This window comes from Aphelocoma coerulescens, chromosome 3 (assembly GCF_041296385.1).
Source record: "Aphelocoma coerulescens isolate FSJ_1873_10779 chromosome 3, UR_Acoe_1.0, whole genome shotgun sequence".
Lineage (NCBI taxonomy): Eukaryota > Metazoa > Chordata > Aves > Passeriformes > Corvidae > Aphelocoma > Aphelocoma coerulescens.
Window position 1 is genome coordinate 23,290,381 of NC_091016.1, and position 20,085 is coordinate 23,310,465.

Consider the following 20,085-nt stretch of genomic DNA (forward strand, 5'->3'; position numbering starts at 1 on the left):
AGCAAACCCCTAAAAGCAATATTTAAGTTTTTTTCTCCTAATTTTCTTATTATTTTTCTTGCTTTTGGAGTGGATGTAATCTGATCCTGATAGCTATTTTTTGAGAGAGATTCTCAGTGCTCTTTAATCAAGAGCAAGAAAATGGAAAAGTGCCAGAGAAACACGTGAAGATTAGGAGAAACTGCACAGAGCTATAAATGCTGTCCCACTTTAAGAATTGCCATTGACTGCAAAGCAGCTGATGAACATTTTCCAATGTAAGCTCCACTATTATAGCTTTGTAGGGGGTTTATTCAGAACACTGACTTTTTCAGTAATCTTCTGACCCAGCTCACCAAAGGCTAAGCTGGGAATGCCACACTTGGCTCACTGCTTTAACATTTTCTCCTGTCTTAGCTAACTTGTTCTTTCTGTCGCTCATTGATCACTGAGTCAGAGAATGATTCAAGTGTTATTTGAACAACAATGTTTGAGGATTGTTTATCAGTGACTCTATGTCTGTGAGAGGCACATTTTGCAATATGTACTCCACATTTTTTCCCTCTGATGATCTGGAGACCTGGTGTTGTTACAGGTCTGCTGGCTCACCTCACCTCTATGTGACTCATTCCCTATGGATCCCACTCTCACCTGAACTCTCCCAGCAAACTGCACTAGCAGAGGGTTAATGTTGCTGGGCCTGGGAGTAATGTGTTTAAAGGTAGACCAAACATGATCCCTGCCTTCAGAAGCCATAGTTGAGATGGGTCCCACCTCCTTGCAGAGAGGAGGAGTGCAGGATGGGGTGGAGCAGCAGTGGAGAAGGCAGGCAATGGCAAAGGATGAGGCAGAGTCTTTTTGGTTGTCCTCATTCTGTTGCAAAATGTCCTTGTGAGACATCAGCCTTGAAGGAGCAGCTCACAGTCACTTTTCTTCTCTGCCTGAGCTTTTGCCAGCTTCTGGTTTAGCTGAGCCAGGGCCCCAAGGTGTTGACTGCTCTCTCAGGGGGGTGAAGGGCTGTGTTCACCTTTTCAGGGAAGGGCATGGCCAGAGGTATTTTCTGTGCACTGTCACTAGAAAGCCACACCATCAATCAGGCTTTGCTTTGCAGGATCTACAAAAGAAGAGTCTGGTGTGTACAGCTCTGTCACTCCCCTGTGCAGGGGTTGGGTTGTGCCAGTCCATGTAACCAAATAGTTACCCCATGGGGAAGCAGTATCAGTGTCATATTGCACAGGAGAATGATCTGACCTTTCTTGTTTATATGGTAAGCATGGCCAGGAGGCTTCTTTGTCAGCCTGGTAGTCCCAGCTGACAGCTCTTAGTGTGTCTTGTGAGCTCCAAAGCTCTTGCCAGGGCTTTGAAGTTAACAAAGAGTTATTTGGAGTTACAGGGTTTTATTTCATAGAGAACCCCTGGGCATGGCTCAACTGAAAATGTTCTCCTGAGTCAGAACTCACACATTCAGCAGTGCTGGAGTGGTGGTGGGCTGGAGCAGCACACAGTGAGAGCAAGTCTGTTTGTCTCTTTCCAAAACCCAAACATCATGAAGATAAGGTTGTCTTGATAGTTAAGGACAGACTTTAAGATTTTGCTGCTGGAAAAATCAGCAGCTCAGAAGCTCAGAAGTCTGCATTTTAGTAGAACACGCTGGTAAAGACAGCCTTTGTGAGGGACCAATCCTCTGATTCAGATGAGACTGTAGGGCCTTCTTGGGTTTAACACTGGCAAAACATTTGAGTGATATCTATTGTTCTCTGAAGAGAGGCTCAGTTGCTGCAGGTTTTCCTACACTGACCCAACATCTGATCCCCATGGCTCACTATAGGAGGTAACTAAAAGAGAGGTCCTTAAGAAGGATGTGCTCAGTCTCTCTCTACTTGGTTCACAAATATGGGTGCTTACACAGTAGATCTTTCTAGTTCCTAGGATGCTAACATGATATTTTTTGTATAAAATATTTAAGTAAAAACTCGATTAATGTTGTGCAAGCAAATGTGTTTATGAGACAGAACAACATAATTCATCTATCAAAGCAGATTTTTTTCTTACAGAGACATTTCAAAGCCTTTAATTGGTTAAGGTGCCTGTGTGCTGGCTGTTAGATGCCTGCACACTGTCAGAGACTCTTCCCTAAACTGTTAAGAGTAGCAAAGAGAAGGAAGAATCCCATTGTACAGGATAAAAATGAGGTAATTCACTCCAAGTCACAGATGGGGGCCTGTGGTAAAGCTGGGTACAAAACTCTAATTCTCTCCAAGTCTCAGGCTCTTCCTTGCAAATTCTCCCTTGCTTCATTGTGCTTTATCTCATCTATAACAATAAAATCATGCTGACTGTGTGCTAAGGGAGCCCATTCACGCTCTTGGTGCTGCTGGCCAAATGAGATGTGAAGGTATCTGAACAATAATTGCAACTGATTAATTATGGCAGCAGCATACCTGACATCACATCTGTTGCTCTGATGCTGTGCTCAGCCTCAGTCAGGGGCAGACCGTGCTGGTGTAATACTCCTCCTGGGATCCATGGCTCACTGGGATTGCCTGAATGTGCATCTGTGCTTCTCCCATGGAAAAGCAAAGGGCAGGAGTCTCTGCAAGAACCAAACCCATGATCTCATGAGCTGTTCTAGGTCAGGCTGACTCTAAATCTGAGCAAATCCCTTTCTCTGGAGGATGTCCTGCCATGGGGGCTCAGGCAGGACTGGGCTGTTGAAAAGATGGGAGGAAGAGGTGTGGCATTTTTTGTGTGAGCACAGGCCATTGAAGCCACATGGCCAGGGGGACAGCAGATAAACAACCTTTCAATGGCACAGCCATTGTGTCCTTTCTGTCTCCTCAACACTTGGCTGCTTAAAATAGTCCTGTGTCTTACCCAGGACCCTATAGGAAATGCTTCTCCATCTCATATCAATATTTTGGATTATAATTCTTATTTCACTCTGGGGTTAACCTGGGACTTTCTGTGTTCTATTCCTCATAAGGCAAGCATGAGGCCATCCATAAGAATCCTATCAAAGATTGGAGCTGGCAGCTGCTGGAGGTGGAGAAGACAAAGGCTGCAGTCTATGGCCTCCTCAGGAGCCCAAACCCATCATCTGACCTAAATTTCTCAGGACCAGGTATGTGTTAATTTGCCAGGCTTTGGGCTGATCGCAGAAGAAACCACCCTTGGTTTTAGCTATTCTGTTTTATATGTCAAAATGCTACTCAGTCTGATCCTGGATGGTATTCTCTATTGTCAGTAAGTTTTCTTACAAAGGCCTTTACTTAACAAAAATCTTTGTAAAGGAGGAGTATTAACACTGAATTACTGCTGAAACAAAGTTTAATTAACAAGTGTGAGAAGTGAGTCAGGCTCTCTTTATGAAATCTTTCTTGATACAATTAGATAAAGAGAAGGTAGGTAGCACTCAGCTTTCAAGATTTCCTTATCTTTGGTACCTCTCAGGGTCTTCCTCCCAGGCTTGGACTTCTGGCACAAAACTCAGCAATTTTAATTGATAGATGCAGACAGTACTGCCAGAAACAGAAAAGTGTGGGTTGATGTAAAGCTACTATCAACACTCATGGAGAGTGACTGGGACACTCACTTCTGCCTTTGCAAGCCTTCCCTAAGGAGTGCCAGCAGACTCTATGTGTTCTCTCTGGCCAGCACCAGGTGTTGCTGAAAAACTGTTACACCCAGCAGCTGAAGTCAGCAAAGAGGGCAGGTGAGGGGGCTGGAGAGTGTCAAACCCACTCTAAAGGGTAAGGGGAAGTTTTGGGAAGATGCTCACAATTAAGGTTAAGCTTTCAAAGTTTGGCCTCAGCTAAAGGACTTTGTGGAAACAGTTCTTTTTAAAAAGAGCTGCACGTCCATTGAAAGCAGTGACTGATGATTTTGAAGAGTATCTGGAGCCCTAATCTTTCATTCAGACCACACTTTCTGTCTAGCTAAGGAAAATAAATCGCATGCTCTTATTTATCTTTCCTCCTCAAACACCCAGAGATTTGAAAACAGCAAATGTAGAAGCAGCAGAAGGAAATATTTTTTTCCACAAAAGACATGATTCCCTTGTGAAACACAGGAATTCAGCAGGGCTCAGAGAAGGAAGGGAATTTTATGGTTGGGCCTTAGAGGAATTATGCAGCCCAACTGTAAAGGAAAGTTATGAATTTGATGTCTGTGTTTCTGAGTGCATTTGAACATCCCATGCTGCTGGGGAACAAGATTGTTTGTGTATATTTTAGATGTTTTATTTATTCTTTTGGTTGTAACAATTGGGTATAAATATAACATCACTTATGAAGAAGAGAGACTAAAGAGAAACTTGTGCAGCAGGCATGTGCTCCTGTTGTTTTCTCTTTGGACAGAGGAAGCAGAGCAAGAGGGGTCATACTTCTACATGCTCTTGTCTGAGTATGTGAGTGTGACTAAATTTCTGTTCATGTACCCCACAGATAGTGTTTAAGTGCCCTTAAGTCCCTATGTCATATTAAATGCAGTGCCAGATCAAGGCTGCTGAAAATGATCTTCACTGTGTCAGAACTGAACGTTTCATAATCTCTGGGTGAAATGTCACTTTTTCATACTCCAAAACTATATTCTGGGAGGGGATAATGTCTACTAGATGCCTCTAATTGTACTACTTCTATTTTCCCTAGAGACAGTGAATGTCTTTTGTAAGGGCTAGTGGTTTTCTTTCTGTGGTATGATATACCTTTCATCTTTAGGATCCTCTGCTAGCTCACTGTTATGGCTCATTATTCCAATTAATCACTGATGACAGTAATGCTCACAAAAAAGTTAATACTATGTATCCCAACGAGGCTGAGCCAACACTCTCATTCTGTTTCTGAGTGACTCCAGTGGAGTTGGCATGTCAGATTATTGCTTCACTACCCACGTTGGTGGAGTGTAAATGTAGTAGTATGGCTGTCAAAAAGAAGTTGCTCAGTGAAAAGTCTTGAGTCAGTTCTCAGAAATGTTTAATCTGTCAGTCAGATGTGGAGATGATGTAAGCTTCCTCACCTGATCACCCACAGCATCTCAACCTCAACCAGGTGGGGCTGATTTAAGTAGAAGCCATACACTTTATTGCATCTTCATTTTAATCTCTTGGTTGGGCCTCCTTGAGGGCTGGCTTGGATCTTTGCATTGATTTCAGCAGGTCCTTGTGTCATGCCTTAAGTAATTCACAAACATATATATATATATATATACATATATATAAAAGATATGTATTTTTTTCTGTCAGCTTCCTGACCACACTCATGAGCCTGACACTTGCAGACAAGCCCACATTTCTTATGTGAAAAAGGCTGAAAATGATTATATCTAATTCACCCATTTGTCTTTACATGAATGCAGCCTCTCTGAAGTTCCTGCACTATCTCTGGAGTTACAGTGTGTCTGCCTGGTAGAAGATCAGCCTACAAAACTCAGCACAAGAGAATATGCAAAGGATTTTCCACCCCAGAACCTGAGGAAATTTCCCTTCTCTTCTCAAAGGCTGTGTTCAATACAGATCTTGTCTCAGGATCTCATCTGGTATAGTAGACTGTCTAATATTCAATTTGTTTACTTCTTTTTTGGTGCCAAGTCAGAGTCCAGCACTTAATGAGCTCATTAGCTGCCTCCCTGTGTTAGAGGCGACTATAGAAGAAATGTCAAATGGGTTACACAGATGTAACTGAGAGCAGAACAAGGCTCTATATTTTTTAGAAAAGTCCCTGAGTTAACTTTAGAGATGTCATTCCCACAAGTCTGAGGAGTTTCCTATCTCTCACTGCATTTGCCATGGTGGCAAGTGGCCAGGAAAGCAGAAAACATTCAGTTTAACAAAATGATCCATTTTGCACTGGCTGGAACAGGTTTTCCTGGATAGGAGGTGTTTCCGCTTCTAAGCAACTCACAGGGAAGCTCAAGCAGGAGAAAAAATTGTCCTATTCCATTCTGAGTTTCCAAGGACCCCCACAGTAAAGCATTCTCTGCAAAATGCATGAGGGATCACCGAAAATTGCGCTTATGTCTCCTTGTGGTAAGTGCTTGATGTCTTCAGTTTGATGCTTGCCTCTGCCAGAGTTGTCCTTCCGTGGTCACTCCTCTTAGGTGGACATGCTGAATGAAGGTGGAGGGTGGGACAACAAGTGGTTTGACTCTTGGTGCTGATAAGAGCTGTATTTGGTGCTGATAACAGCTGTGCTTGGTGCAGTAGGGTATGAGTTGCTAAATTTCTAAGCTCTCTGTATCAGGGATGCTTAGAGATCTCTTTGTAGATGGATTGGAAATTAAGATGTAGGTATCTTAAATCTAGAGAGACTCTCAAACAAAATTCAGGGGGGCCCCATTCCAGGTGAAGGTGTCAGCCTGCCCCCTTTTTATAATTCCCTGCTTTTCTAGGTCAATGGCCACAGGTAGCCCAGGGTGGTTTTCAGTGGTTACCACTGAATTCAGATGTGGCAATACTGCCTTTTTCTGACATAGTTCATTGTTTGCCCTTTCTTATTGCCCTCATAACCATTTGTAAGGACTTTCTGCTTTCTTTCCTTGCAACATCAAGGTGAACTTAGTGCATCTCTGGCAGCTGCAAACGTGGCAACAGAAATGAACGTTTAAAACCGGTGCATTGTGCATTTGTAGGCCCTCTGTGGCTTGTTCCCTGTACTGTCAAATTAGTTGATGATTTATCATTGCTACTTCAGTTTAATACAAGTACAGGTTTTGACCTGTGTGACCTTAATGTCCTTGCAAACATTAACAAAGCACAGTTGCCTGCTCTCAGATGAAATAAAAAATATTTATGGATGCAAGGTACATGTTTGTTCAGCTTTTAAGTAGGGAGGTTCAAAAAGTACCACCACTAGAGATTTTTCTTTTCCCTCTGACTTAAACTGGATTGTTCTCAGATACTCTAGTAATAAGTAACAGCATAAATTCTGAAGTCAGACAGATAATTACTCTTTCAGACAAAGAAGCTTTGGGCTTTTATTTATGTCTATAGACTTATCTCTTCATGCTGAGACTTTCAGGGTGTGTAAAAGGCATCCAGTCCACTGATATCTCCATAGGGTGGTACACAATTGCTTCCAGGCAGTGCCAGTACCATAGATAGATGTCTACAGAGCTGGTTCAGCTTTGGTTTGTGCAGGGTTGGGGATCCATCTTGCTGTGGTCTGTTCCACCAGGACCCTGTATGCCCTACAGGTTGCTTCACCCATCTGAGCAATACACTGCTGGTTGTTCAGATTATCCTGTCTCCTGATACGGTACTAACCACCTGAAATATAGAAATATTGAAGGACACTGTAGTGATGGAAATTTGGGCTCATAGCAAGAGCGAGCATGTTTCAAAATGGAGCGCACTCAGCAATGCGCGAGTCCCTTCAGTGCTCCGTGTGCTTTGTCCTTGGGACCATCAGCAGCACTTGCCTCGGTGTGGTGTCACTGTTGGAGAGCCTCCTTATGCTTGAGCTCAGCTTCCTAGAAAGTAACTGTTCAGGAAGGACAGGCTCACTAGGGCTGAAAGTGAGAAAATGAGAACTTTGAATTGATACGCAGCAGGAAAGTGTTAAAATTGACACCTAATGCACAGAACTGGTTTCAGAATTGGAACCCAGTTCAAAATCGTACATTTCCCCCACCCTTCCCTTGTAGTCCTAATGCCTAAGCTTGTTTGGGTTTGTTTTGATTTTTAATTATTTATATTGTTTATGGGGTTATGATGGGTATGGGAAGATGTTATGATGGGTAGGGAAGACCATGCAAATATAGTGACTTCCCCCCCAGTCCTTATCTTTCTCCTCTTTAAATTAAAATTTTTTGAACTTTCTAGGGGGGAAATTGTAGTGATATAAACTGTGAGGAGGGAAATGAGAAAATGGATAAAGGAGAAAATCTTAGGTAGGTATTATGCCTGAAAATGCGCTGCACTGTGAAGCTTCCTTATGATTGTCCCAGACAGCCAAAAGCAAGGGTAGCACATGCAGGTTCATTTAGTCAGCTGTGTTGTAGTTTGGAATTTCTTTAGAAAGAAACTGTGAGCACTCTGGGAAAGCCTCAAAGCAACTTGAATTAAAGAAGGTTTCAATAATTAGAAGATCATTTGATGTTTGTAAGCAAGGCTTTGTGACATAGGGTGTGAAAATTCATTAGAGCTTTCAATGATTAAGTAGTTTTTTTAATGTCTCAAGAATGACATTTCTTTCCCATCAGTATGAATGCAGGGCATATGAATACAGGGAAGAAAATATTTTTCTGGCTGAACATCACACACGTGTTTTAGCCAAAGGGTTTCTTTCTGAGAGATTTTGAGGGACTCATAACTGGCTTTTGTCCTTACTGCCTTTACTCATGTGGGTGTAAACATGGTGTTACTGCATAAAAGGGAACATGAATGTTGCCATATATCTGCTAATCCCATTACTGCCTGTGAGAATGAGGTTTTCCATTTTTTCTGAAGAGTAAACATACTTATTTAATTTTCATGTGAAAGCTAAGTATTCATCAAAATATTTTATTTTTTATGCTTCTATATTCTTCCAAGAAATTACACAAAAGGCCATCACAAAAGGGAAAAGGAAAATTTTACATTTGGCCTGTCCTGGTAATCTGTAGACTGATACTTTTTTCAAAATGAAATGGTAATTGAAGCTGACACATTTCACTTCCAATGAAATAACATTTCCTGATACTGCACTGGAAGGCTCTAACCAGTACTAATTGGGAGGCTCATTTTGCATGCATGGGCAGGACACTGGCTTCACTGGATGAAATCACTGACCTGTATTTTACTAGGAGTCAGACTTGATCAGTGATCCTTCCTGCTTTTAAAGTCTATTGAAAAGATGTCTTTCTTTTGAATCAGTGGTAATTTTTTTAAAGAATTGAGCTTTTTCAATAGTTTTCAGTCTTCACACAGAAATGAACATTTTATAGTTGCTTTTTGCTGTCTGTCCATGCTGGGAATCACCAGTCTCTGGGAGGCAGGTTGAGGAGGCTTCTTGAAATGAGATATAAACCAAAGAGGTGAAGATGTTAAAAAGCATGATAGGTGAGGTAGTCATGCATGCCTCTGGAAAGAGCAGGGGCAGGGAGTAAGAGAAAGCTGCCCTGACAGGCACTCGATCGCTGTAATCTCTGCAGAATCTGGCCAAGTGTTAGAGCTGCTAGGCAAAATTACTTTTGCATCCTACAGTGACCATCTGAAGGCTTCTGGTGATAATTGCAGTGGAAAAGATTAGCTTTTTCCTTTAAGATCCTGCATAAAAGTAGCTTATGTTTGTGAGGTGGTGACAGAAAGGGTTTCAAGTGCTGTTTGTCTGCAGTGACTTGCCATTTGCAGAGCACAGTGTGGGCTCTGGTTGGGATTTTATCATGGGTGCTAAAATTGCTGCAGGGCTGTGCAAGGAAGGGAGTTCACTGCTGAGGCCTTAAGTGGGGAGGAGCTCTGTGCTCCTCAGCTATTCTCACAGTAATTCATATACGGAGGAAGAAAGCATTTTTCACAATTTCACAAAAATATGACTAAACTGACCAAACTCCAGATCCATGAAGATTCAGAGAACCAAGCTCCCACCAAAATTGGATGGGCTGGTCAGGCATCTATAATACTGTGAGGAGGTCAGCAACAAGCAGTATGCCTAGAGGTAGTCTGTGATGGAGCAGAACACTGATCTAACACACCCTCATCCTTAATTTAGCCGTCTCACTGGCCACTATTGAAATTGCCTCTCCCAAATGATTCCTGGACTTTAACACTGCTTGAACAATTATCTGCTTAAATGTCTGGATCAGGTTGAACACATGTATTAAAGAGACTCATCCTCTGATCTGTTCCTGAGGAAGCAGGAACTTTCCAGTTCTCTCCATTGGTTGATTGGTTGCCTGACAGGGTCACCATGCTAAGCTGGGAATAGTGTGTGAGCAGAAAAGTAGGGTAGATAATTCCAGCAATCCATGTTTCCATTTTATCGAGAAATTTGGCCTTCACACTTCTTTTGGCATCTAGTACCACTTTTTCTTTTCATGCTTTAACTTGAGGCTAGATTCTCAGCACAATCCAGCTGAAGGGAAACAGCTGTTGGCTGAAGTCCTCTGGAAAGCACTCCCTTGAGCTCAGATCTGACCATTCTTGGCATGAGCTCCTGCAGACAACAGGTGACTCATTTTGCTCTGGAAAGCACAGCCGTATCCTCTGCTGTCTCGTCAAATACTATAGGCAATTCATAGAGCAATTCCAGCTTTGCCTCCTCTCCTGCTAATTGAAGAGAAGCTCCGTGCTTACCCTTTGCAACAGAGCCAAACCAATCCGGAATTCACACTGGATCCAGATCATCCCTTTACTCCTTGGTTTAAAGTAACATGCAAACAGCAAATGAACAAGAGATTCTCTCTGCCAAGAGATTCAGTGTGTGAGCGGTGGCCACCTTAAAGGGGTACTGATGGCTACTGTAAATGAACTAATACATTAAAATATCTCCACGGAACAAGACTCCTCTTGGGTGATTGGTGTAATGCTCAACAGGTTTACAGTCCAGGAGCACTAAGGAATTTCAGAAACCCAACTGAAACACTAAGGAAATAGTGAAGAAGGCATGAGGTGGGGTGATTTGTATCCCCAGTTGACCTACCTCCCACACTAGCAATGTCTGATACTGGAGGCAAACAGGACAAGCTTTTATGTATCCTGATTTATAAGAGTGTTTTCCAAAGTGGCTTACTGAAATTGTAAACAATGTGTTCACACAATAAGAGGGAGGAAATGCCAATATATTAAAATCAATGGACCAAATTGTATGCTATCCTGAGAGTACTTTTGGCCAGGGGATGGAAGTGACCTGCGTTTGGCTGAACAGGAATTGATTCTTCTCCCTTGCTATTTATGCCAGCACAAATTTGCAGCACATTTGACGTCAGTGCACAGAGAACGGGCACGAGAACAAGGGCAATTGGGCCCCTGAGGCTCCTGTTTGATCACCACTTGAGGCAAGGGGAAGCTGCACCTACGAGGTGCTTCACCTCCTAAAACAGGCCTTCTGCAGAAACTCTGTGGAGTCCCAGGCTCCCATGACAGCACAGTCCTGAAAGGAGGGAGGAGAGAGCAAGGAAACTTGGCTCAGGCCCATTTTGAATAAAAGCCACCATTGCAGATGAGTTGAGTTTACCCCCCAAAAGTTCCTCTTTTCATTACATTTTTCAGTTGGAAGAGTCAGATTGAGGATTTGCATTGGCTTTCTGCCTTGGCCGCGTGAATTCTCAGGGGTGGGGAAAATGTTAGTAAGCTAGTAAATATCCAAGAACTGGAAGAAAATAGGTTGAGTTGCCAAAGTCTTTTTAATCTCTTCTGAAAAATATTTCCTCTAGGAACACTTTCCCATTTGGAACAGGTGGCTAAAATTTTTTTAAAACCCTGCAGGGGTGACATGTCTTTTGCTGCCTCTGCAAAACTTTCTTACATCTGGCTGATTACCTGCATCCCCAAATCCCCACAAGTAGCACATCTTGTTGTGACTCTGCTGCTATAGTCACTGAGCCCATGCTCCATGCCAACCATGCTCTGGCCACTCCTGGGTGCTGCCTGGTGTGCTGTCACCCTTCAGAGCACTTGAAGGTGTAGGTTTGAAGTCAAAGTTCAAACCCATCTGCAAGAGAGAAGGGAAATGTGAATGAAAACCAGCCCAGGAGTTGTATTCCTCTGCTGTTTCCCATAGCTGTGTGGACATCACTGCTGTTGTTGCTGAGGAAAGCTGAAGGACACCCTTTTCTGTGTCCCTGGCACTGAGCTGCTGTGCAAGGTCCCAGCTGGTGGAGAAGACTCTGGTTGCTCTCATGGCAGGCTTTGCAGACACTTTGCACTGAGACTGGGAGCTGGAGGGGTGTGCAGCTGCTCTGAGATGCAAGAGAAGAGTTCTGGCCTGTAGCACTGGCTTCTGGTGGTGTTCTCTGCTGCTTCCTTGAGCATGGAATTGGATTTAGATTCAGGGTGGTAAAGGAGTTGTTGCACAGCTCTGGCCTGGGCAGGTGGTAGGATGATGATGATGATGATGATGATGATGATGATGATGATGATGATGGTTGCCTGGGCAGCTGTGCCTCTCCAGTGATTGTGCTGGGTTCCTGTTGTGGAGAGGCTCTGTTCCGTTTGGGTCCTGCTTGTGTCTCCCAGTGGGATTCTTTAACCCAGGAGAGCAGCAAAGCCTGTGCTATACAGTGGGCACAAGACCTGGGCTCTACCAGCTGTGTCACCTCAATCAGTGCTGGAGTGGAGAGCAAACGAGCTGATTGCCCAGTGCTGTGAAATTGAGCCCTGCTGCTGAGGATGGGCTCCTCTCCCAGCTGTGTCTCTGATCCTGCTCGCCCTTTAAGGCAGGCTGGTGTATGTACACAAGCCATGAGCTTATTTCTGCATGGGTTTCTGTGCAGCAGCACACACTTTCCAGAATGACTCAACATTTCTCAGCATATGGGTCTAATGGTGGCCACCCAGCCTTGTGACCTGTGTAACTCTTATCTGGTGTGAGCTGGTGAAATAGTGGAATTTCTCCTGCTTTACCAAGGGCTAGTTTGAACTCAACCCTGAGGGTTTTACAGGGGCCATCAGAGCCCCAGCAGCCCTCCAAAGGACAAGAAGCCCTTCAGTGCTGGAGTGCAAATGCCAGGGGGATTGCAGTGTGGGTGTGCCACCTCAGTAGCAAGGCGAGGTGGGGTCTGCCTCTGCCCACCAAGCCCTTTCTGGGTATACGACCTTCCACTCAAGGCAAGTCTCAGCACACGTGAAATATTCACCTTGTTTGTTCAACTGTGTGTGTTTCTGAAGACCAAAATCAAGACATCTTTTCCCATCTTGGGAAAGAGATGCTCGCAATCTGGATGTTGTGAAATGCTGCTTGAAAAATTCATCAAACTGAGAATTCAGCTGTGTGGATCCTCAGCTGTCTGTCTCAGTATACTTTCACAGGCAGCAGAGTTACAGAACTGACCCTACTGATTCACCAGACAAACCTTCATTCCTGGTTTCTTTCCTTTAAGACTTCCTTTTTCCCTTCCTCTTTTTAGCTTGAGGTAATTAAAAATAAAAAATTCTGGGTTCTGCTTTGTCACAGTCCTCCGGGAAACTTGTAGTGGGAACCTATAAGTTTCATCAGTACCTTTAGAGTAGGGCCCTTGCAAGTGGCTGGCCTCTGGTGCGTGGTGACAATGTAAGTAAATAACAACACTCAGATGGAAAATTCCACAGATGAACTGAAATGTTTTCTGAAATTCCTTTCAAAGTGAGACAACAACTGTACCTCAGCGGAGAGCCTGCAGTGAGGGGATCCATCGTGCTTAAGGGAGAGCAAAGGGAACATCTGTGAGTGCTTAATTCAAATGCTGAGGGTCCAGAAAACTTGGTGAGATTGTATTTCATATGATCTGGAAGTGTACCAAAGAGTAATGAAACTACGGAGGAAGCAAAAGATATGCTCTGTGTGGATACTTATCCTTTATGGCACCTGAATTTCCTGGGTAGCTCAGCTCATCATGAAATGTGAGCATCAGAAATGAGCTACACTCACATATGAATTCTGGCTTATGCTGTCATTGCCAAGTGTTATGTGGATGCTGAGGATGAGAAAAACCTACTTCCCATACACGGAAATATTCGCTATGATAGAAATGCATTTGTGTTTTTCAAAACCTGATTAGCAATCCACCGGAGCTTTTTTCATTTTTGTGTCCATCTGGGGATAGCCACCTACATCCTTGTATTTTCATTATGTGAGGAAATAATAGTTTTCATATGTTGAGAGAATGAAAATGACCTCATAGGCCTTTTCTGACACATGTGGCAGATCATACCTTCTCCCTTGGTGACAGAGTGAGTCATTCTGGAGTAAACTTCACATTTTGTAATGGAATGAGCAGGGAATAGTTTTTTGAAACAGTCTGAAAATGAGCTCAAATTAAAAAAAAAAAAAAAGAATTCAGCTGTTTTCATCATGGCTTGTTTCTGTTCCATGGCTGTTCCAGCAAATTCAGCTGGCAGCTCCTGGCCTCGCTCCCTGGCTGGTGCTTTACATCAGCCCTGCTCCTGCTGGAGCCTTGTGATTAAGCCCAGCCCTTAAGTCTGCACTCACCCCATGAAACTTCTCCTAAAAATTGCAGCCAAACAATGGGGGAACTGAACCAATCCTGTGTGAACTGTGCCACAAACCTTCAGAAGTGCTTAAACACCCCAGACTTATGGATTCAGTTCGCTTATTTTACTGCCTTTTTTTTTTTTCTTTTTTTAATAGCTATGTTAAAAAAAGAAAAATCACAAAAATAGTGGTGAGAGGAAACCAGTCATAAAAGTCACTGGCACTGATTTCAGCCCTTGTGTCCATAGTCTCAGATTTTACACAAATGGGACAGGTATTTGCAGGAAGATCTTTGTGGCCATGTTTTCAAGCTCCTACTTGAAGCACGTGGACATAGTTAAATGTTCCAAAACACCTCCAATCCCTCACATCTTCACAGTGATGTTTGTAAAGGGTTTGGAGCCTGCTCTGCCTGCTTTTCAGAAAGTTCTAGAAAATAAATTTAGGTGCCTAGGTCTCAACTTCTCTTTATTTCCTGGACTTGCTTGGGTTGTAGAATCCTCTGGAAATCCTTAGCCACTAAGATGTCCAGTACACAGACTCCCAGTCTATCTGCCTGCTCTCTACTCGCACACAACATGAAGATCATCAAATAACAAAAGAAAATACAGAGACTTTCACGAAGCTTTGCGTATTGCAAGGCAAAATGTTTTGATCAGTGGAGTCTAATGCCTCTTAACATGGGGCAGACTAGGTGCTATTATCTGTTTTGCTGGTTGATCTTGAGGAAATTACTTCCATGTAACTCTTTCATTTCCTCCTTCTGTAAAAGAGGGATGCCGAGTGTTCTTTGTAGTGAGGCACTCAGACGTCGTAGGAGTCAAAGTTCTAAGGAAGTTTCTGGAGAAGAAAAGGTGAAGAGCAGATTCAGTAATGATATGTGCATTTTATAAATGCTTTGGGTGTTTTGTTTAGAAAACACTTTTGTAAGTTTCAAGGAAAGAAAATCCCTCTAGAGTTTCAAAATAAAACACTTGGATTTTTTTTGTCTGAAATGTCTTGGTTTGCAATATTCTTCAGTGCAACTCAGATATTAAAAATACTTTTAAGTGTCTGGAATGAAAACTTGTTTAATCTTAAGTATGGTTCTCTTAAATTTCTTCAACATCTTTTGAAACACTGCCAGACTTCTACTTGGAGCTGAAATCCCATTTTGTCAAATCTTTCATAAACTAAGAAAACTGCTATTGCTGTGGCTGTGTCCATCAACTCACTGGAAATACCCACTTGCTGTACAGAAACAGTATGAAGTTCACTGTAGAAATTAGACATTTTGACTTATCTGGTCAACCCTGTATAAAGCGTGTATAAAACTGAAATCAGACACTACCTTCTGCATTCCTCATAAGATTGATCTATGCAGTTTACAGTTTAAGAGCTCAGGTGAACCTGAGAGAGTGGCTGCAATTGCTTCTCATTTCAAAGATGATGCTTTATTGTCAAAGATTAATGGCTGGGAATCCCTCATCACCTCTGTTTGTGGAGCTTTTGTGTCTCTCTCCAGGACTGAGCCCTGGACGCAATTGTTTTGGTGAGCCCTGAAATTCCCAAGCTGCTTTTCTTTTCTGCAGAGTGACGCTGTCATGATTTATGAAAAAAGTCAGCTCTTGGAGTTTGTTTTGCTTGGCTTGCAGACAAAGGACTCCAACCCCATTTTTGAGTAGAGAAAGGTTAGGTGGGAGGCTTTATGCTGTGCTTTTTGAGTGGAAAACTTCGCAGCTAAATTGAGAATAATATTTTTCTGTCTAAACTGACCTTTATACTGATACATCCTCTGTCATTTTGGGCCCTTTTAAACTGTGTCTAACTTCTGCAGGTTTACAGTTCTCCTTTATCACTTGCAAGGGAGACAAAAGTCCTAAGGGCCCGTTGAGAGAGAGACACTTTTGTTCCCCTTTAAGATAAAATGGGACTGTGCTTTGGCCTGGCTTCCAGCACCACCTGTTCTGCTGCCATGTCTCCATGATGTCCTTTCAGCATGGTCTCATCTGGGCATGCTGCATCCACCTGTTCTGGGTTTCCTGAGGGCACTCGGCAAATTTCTCCTCCTTGGCACCTCTGCCATATTTTGCTTGGCCCGTTCCTTGGCTTTGGCAGAACTGGGACATTCAGCTGCTTGTCTGAGGGGAGGGACTTGTGGGAATAAGTGAATTTGTGGTGCCTGAAAGGGAAGATGCTTTGTGTTGTTTTGAGGAATGGACATTTTGAAAATAATGTAGTTCATAAAAAATAATGGAATTAGCAGTAACATAGTGGAAGGAATTCAAAAGAAAAACTACTAATAAGGCCTGAAGCAGATTTTTTTTTAAAATTCTCTTTCTCCCTGGTCTGAGCTCTTGGTAATGGCACAAGTAACAAGTATTTCTCACCATACAGTGGCAGAGTGGCTCTAATTGTTCTGCCTTATAAACCCCACACATACCATGGGGGGATATCCCTCACTCTGTAACAAGGTAATCTTACCAGTAGGGTGGCTTTTTTTGCTTGTTTGTTTTTCAGTGGTGATACTATTCAAAGACAAACTGATAGTTTGAGGCTTGCAATTTCTTTCAGCACTGGAATTGATGCAGAAGATTGGCATCACTTTTGCTTTATTTTCACATTAAGAAGGGTAATTAATTAGAATAAAAACTTTCCACAAAATGGTCCATCACAGAAAGTGGTGCTGGAAAAACTAAGTGGGTGTCTACCATCTCCCATCAGGGCTGCAGGCTCTCAGTCCACCAGTTTCCCAGGCCAGAGACACCCATCTCCAGAGCTTTTGGCTGTGGAGCAGCAGGTCACAGATGACTTCAGGATTATGATTTATTCTATGTTGGAAATTTCAAAATGCTGGGCTTTTCTGTTTAGTGGCTATTTTAAATCAAAGTGGAAACAAATTTCAAGAACACATGAAACTACCACAAAACTCTGGAAAATGCTGGGTGGAGATCATGCCATCTCCAAGGTTAGTTTCTGCCTGTGTGACCCTGGGTCATAATTATCATTCTGTGTGTGTGTGTCCAGGTTAAATAGCCTGAAATACTGCATGTCCTGTCCCCCCACTCGGAGTGGTGTGCTTCCAGCAGCAAATGGGAGGTGGATGAGGTGGATGTGGCATGAGGAATGCTGGGAGTGCCTGAAGGTTCCAGGCTTTCTGGGGGTATTTTGAAGTACACTGTAAGGAAAAAGATGATTGCTGATATCACATCATCCATCTTGCTGTTGGGGAAGCAGCCTTTGGAGTGAACTGTCTTCTGGAAAATGACCAGGAATTGTCTTTGAGCAGTCCCTCCAAAGCCAGCTGTCAGTTGAATGATGTGGAAGAAGAGTATCTGCTTCTCCAGCTTTGATTCAGCAGTACCACAATACCGTCCAAACTGAGAGTACACAGCCCCAGGCAGTGTGTTTCACCACAGCCCTGAGCCAGAGCTGTTCCCCAGCTGAGCTGACAGTAGTGAGTCCCTTTGGAGCACTGGTACAGTGGGGAAGCAAATCCCACACTCTCTGGTGTGTTGGTTTGGTTCACAGAGCAGCCCTCTGTGTGCAAACAAGAGTCTTACAGGAGGAAACCCCAGTGGAAGCTCTGCTCTGCACCTCCTGGCATGAATTTCCCCAGTCTCTGAAATCCAAGCCTTTGAAAGCAATTTGTAAGTGTTAGCTGAAGTTGTCTGCGTTTCGTGGTAAATCACATCCTATTATTTTGAGTTTAGAATCCACTGTGCTTTGTTACTCACACCAAAAGCACTTCCAGTGATGTTTTAAGGATGAACAGAGGGGAAGGGATGATGGCAGTCATGAGGGCTTAGCTGTAGAAAGTGTTTCCCGTTTTATCTGGTAGCAGTGGTTGGGGAATCCCAAGAAGCAAAAGGCATTCGTGCCCCAGCCCAGATTAATGTCACGGGATTCAAGTGACCCTTTTCCTTTAGATTTGTTTGTAGATCCCACTATCCATAATAGTAACTGTAGTTATATAACAGCTTTAAAAACTCCATAAAGCACCACTGAAATAATTAATGTGTGGACCACTACCAGGCAAGAATGCTTAATCAATTTGTCCATGTTTGGAAGCTTCCAAACAGTCTTTTCATTCTTATTTTCCCAGCACAACTCATTTTTATGAAACCTGCTTTAGAGCCTCTGAATTTTAGGCCAGAACCAGAAAGAAATATATGAAGAACATCTTTCATCTGGATTGCATCTCAGCAGGCAGTTTGTCTCTGTAAGCTTAATCTGACCTGGGCTGCTCCAGCAGGCTAAAATGTTTTTCATAAAAGGATGTTAATCAACCTATCTCCATTTTCTAGATTAGAAGATGACTTATCCCATCCTTCTCCAGTGTATAGCTTAATTCTTTATCTGTTATATCTGAACAGCTCTTATTTACATCAGCATAAATTGAGAATGATTCACATTAAACTAATGTAGTTTCAATTACATGACAGTGGTTCAAAACAGGGAGGCTGAGATGTATTGGGGATTCACATAATGTTTTGAAATCACTTTAAGTTTGAGTTCTTAAGGTTAGCAATATCCATCTCCTTTAGTAAAAGAGACATTCCACCTTTTGGAGTAAATTTGTGTCTCCCTTTTCAACATGATTCTCTTGGCTATTGATCAAAACAGTTGCATGGTTCGTGTAAACACTTCAATGGGGCCAAATCTTTTCCCAGGGAATTTTTTTCCTAACTGGCTCCATTGGAATGGTGCATGTCTTCTGTGGATCACCAGTCTGAGCATTAATGTGTAGAAACATATCCATACCTTCTGCTATTATATATGGGAAATTGTTTTTCTTGTTCTGGCCATGTGAAAAAGTACACAACCCTCTTGGTTTGCAGTGCTGTTCCTGAGTCCTGTCCCACTGCAGAGTTTGGCTTGCCTGCCTGGGCTTTGTCCATTTTTCTCCTCATAGCTTCTAAGGAGTGCAGTATTTTGGGGGGGGTGCATGCTTGGGTCCAGAAGACACTTGCGTATGTATCTTTCCCAAACTTCTCTTTTCCTTCTCCTTGACTCCTGGTGGGCCTGTGATCAGCTGAAGTACAAACAACCAGCTGAATGGCTGCAAAATTCCCCAACTGCCAGTGATGACCCTCTTGTACCAGCCCCATTTCTGCTGTGGGGTATCTGTTTCCCCCCCAGAGGGATGAGGAGGCCAGGAGGGATGTGCAGCGCTGCACCCCATTAGCCAAGATGATGTGGAAAGCCTCTGGAGAATTTTCATGGCATGACTGGACAAAGCTCTGGGTGGCCTGCTCTAGTGCTGGTGGTAGTGTTGCTTCAGTTGTTGGACTGGGCTAGAAGCCACCAAAATTCCCCTCCAAATGACATTTCTATGAATTTATGACATTTGTTTTGTTGGAAAACCAAACAGACATTTAACTGAAGTTGCAAATAAATAAATAAAAAGTACAGAAGAGCTACAGTGCAAAGTAGAAGTAAAGCAGAGCCATGCAGGAAAAAAGTGAGACGAGGGAATGTCCAGATGTTTTGCAATAAATTCTAATGACAGATTTAAGCAAAAAAGAAAATGACCAAAGACAAGCTTTTGCACATCATAAGGGAAGTAAGTTATTTATTGAAGTTATTGTTGAAGTTAATGGGACTCTACAGCAAGAAGATTGCAGGAGCATCTGTCAAAAGCTGCAATGACAGATGTGGTAACAAAACAATAGCCAGAGAGGTGAAAGAGAAACAGAAATGTGTTACAGCTGGGGCAGATGGAGGAAGAAATGGGTAAAACACAATGAGATGTTGCAAAACTTATTTTTTTATAACTGTTCTCCAAAGGTGATGTCTCACCTTCAAAGACCCATATCTTTGAAGACAAATCCTTTTGGCCAAGGAGTCCTTGACACATTCCTGTACAAGTGACATACAGGGAGATGGCCATTGCTGTGCCCCTGCATGTACTCTGGAGAACAGCTCCAGGGAGGTGCCATCCTGCTCTGCATCGGAGAGCAGTGACCTGAAGGGCAGGCTGCAGCATCTAACACCCTGTGGGGCAATGCCTGTGGTCACTGGT

The 20,085-nt window shown here is 43.0% G+C and overlaps 1 protein-coding gene across 2 annotated transcripts in view; it reads left to right on the forward strand.

Annotated features, from left to right (window-relative positions):
• The window catches only part of DUSP10 (dual specificity phosphatase 10), a 179,079-nt gene that overhangs the window by 48,449 nt on the left and 110,545 nt on the right, over nt 1-20,085 (forward strand). For both annotated transcript variants that reach the window (XM_069009486.1, XM_069009487.1), the window contains exons 2-3: nt 2,963-3,100; nt 5,332-5,511. The gene's annotated coding sequence lies outside the window, so the exon portion shown is untranslated. The remainder of the gene's footprint in view (nt 1-2,962; nt 3,101-5,331; nt 5,512-20,085) is intronic.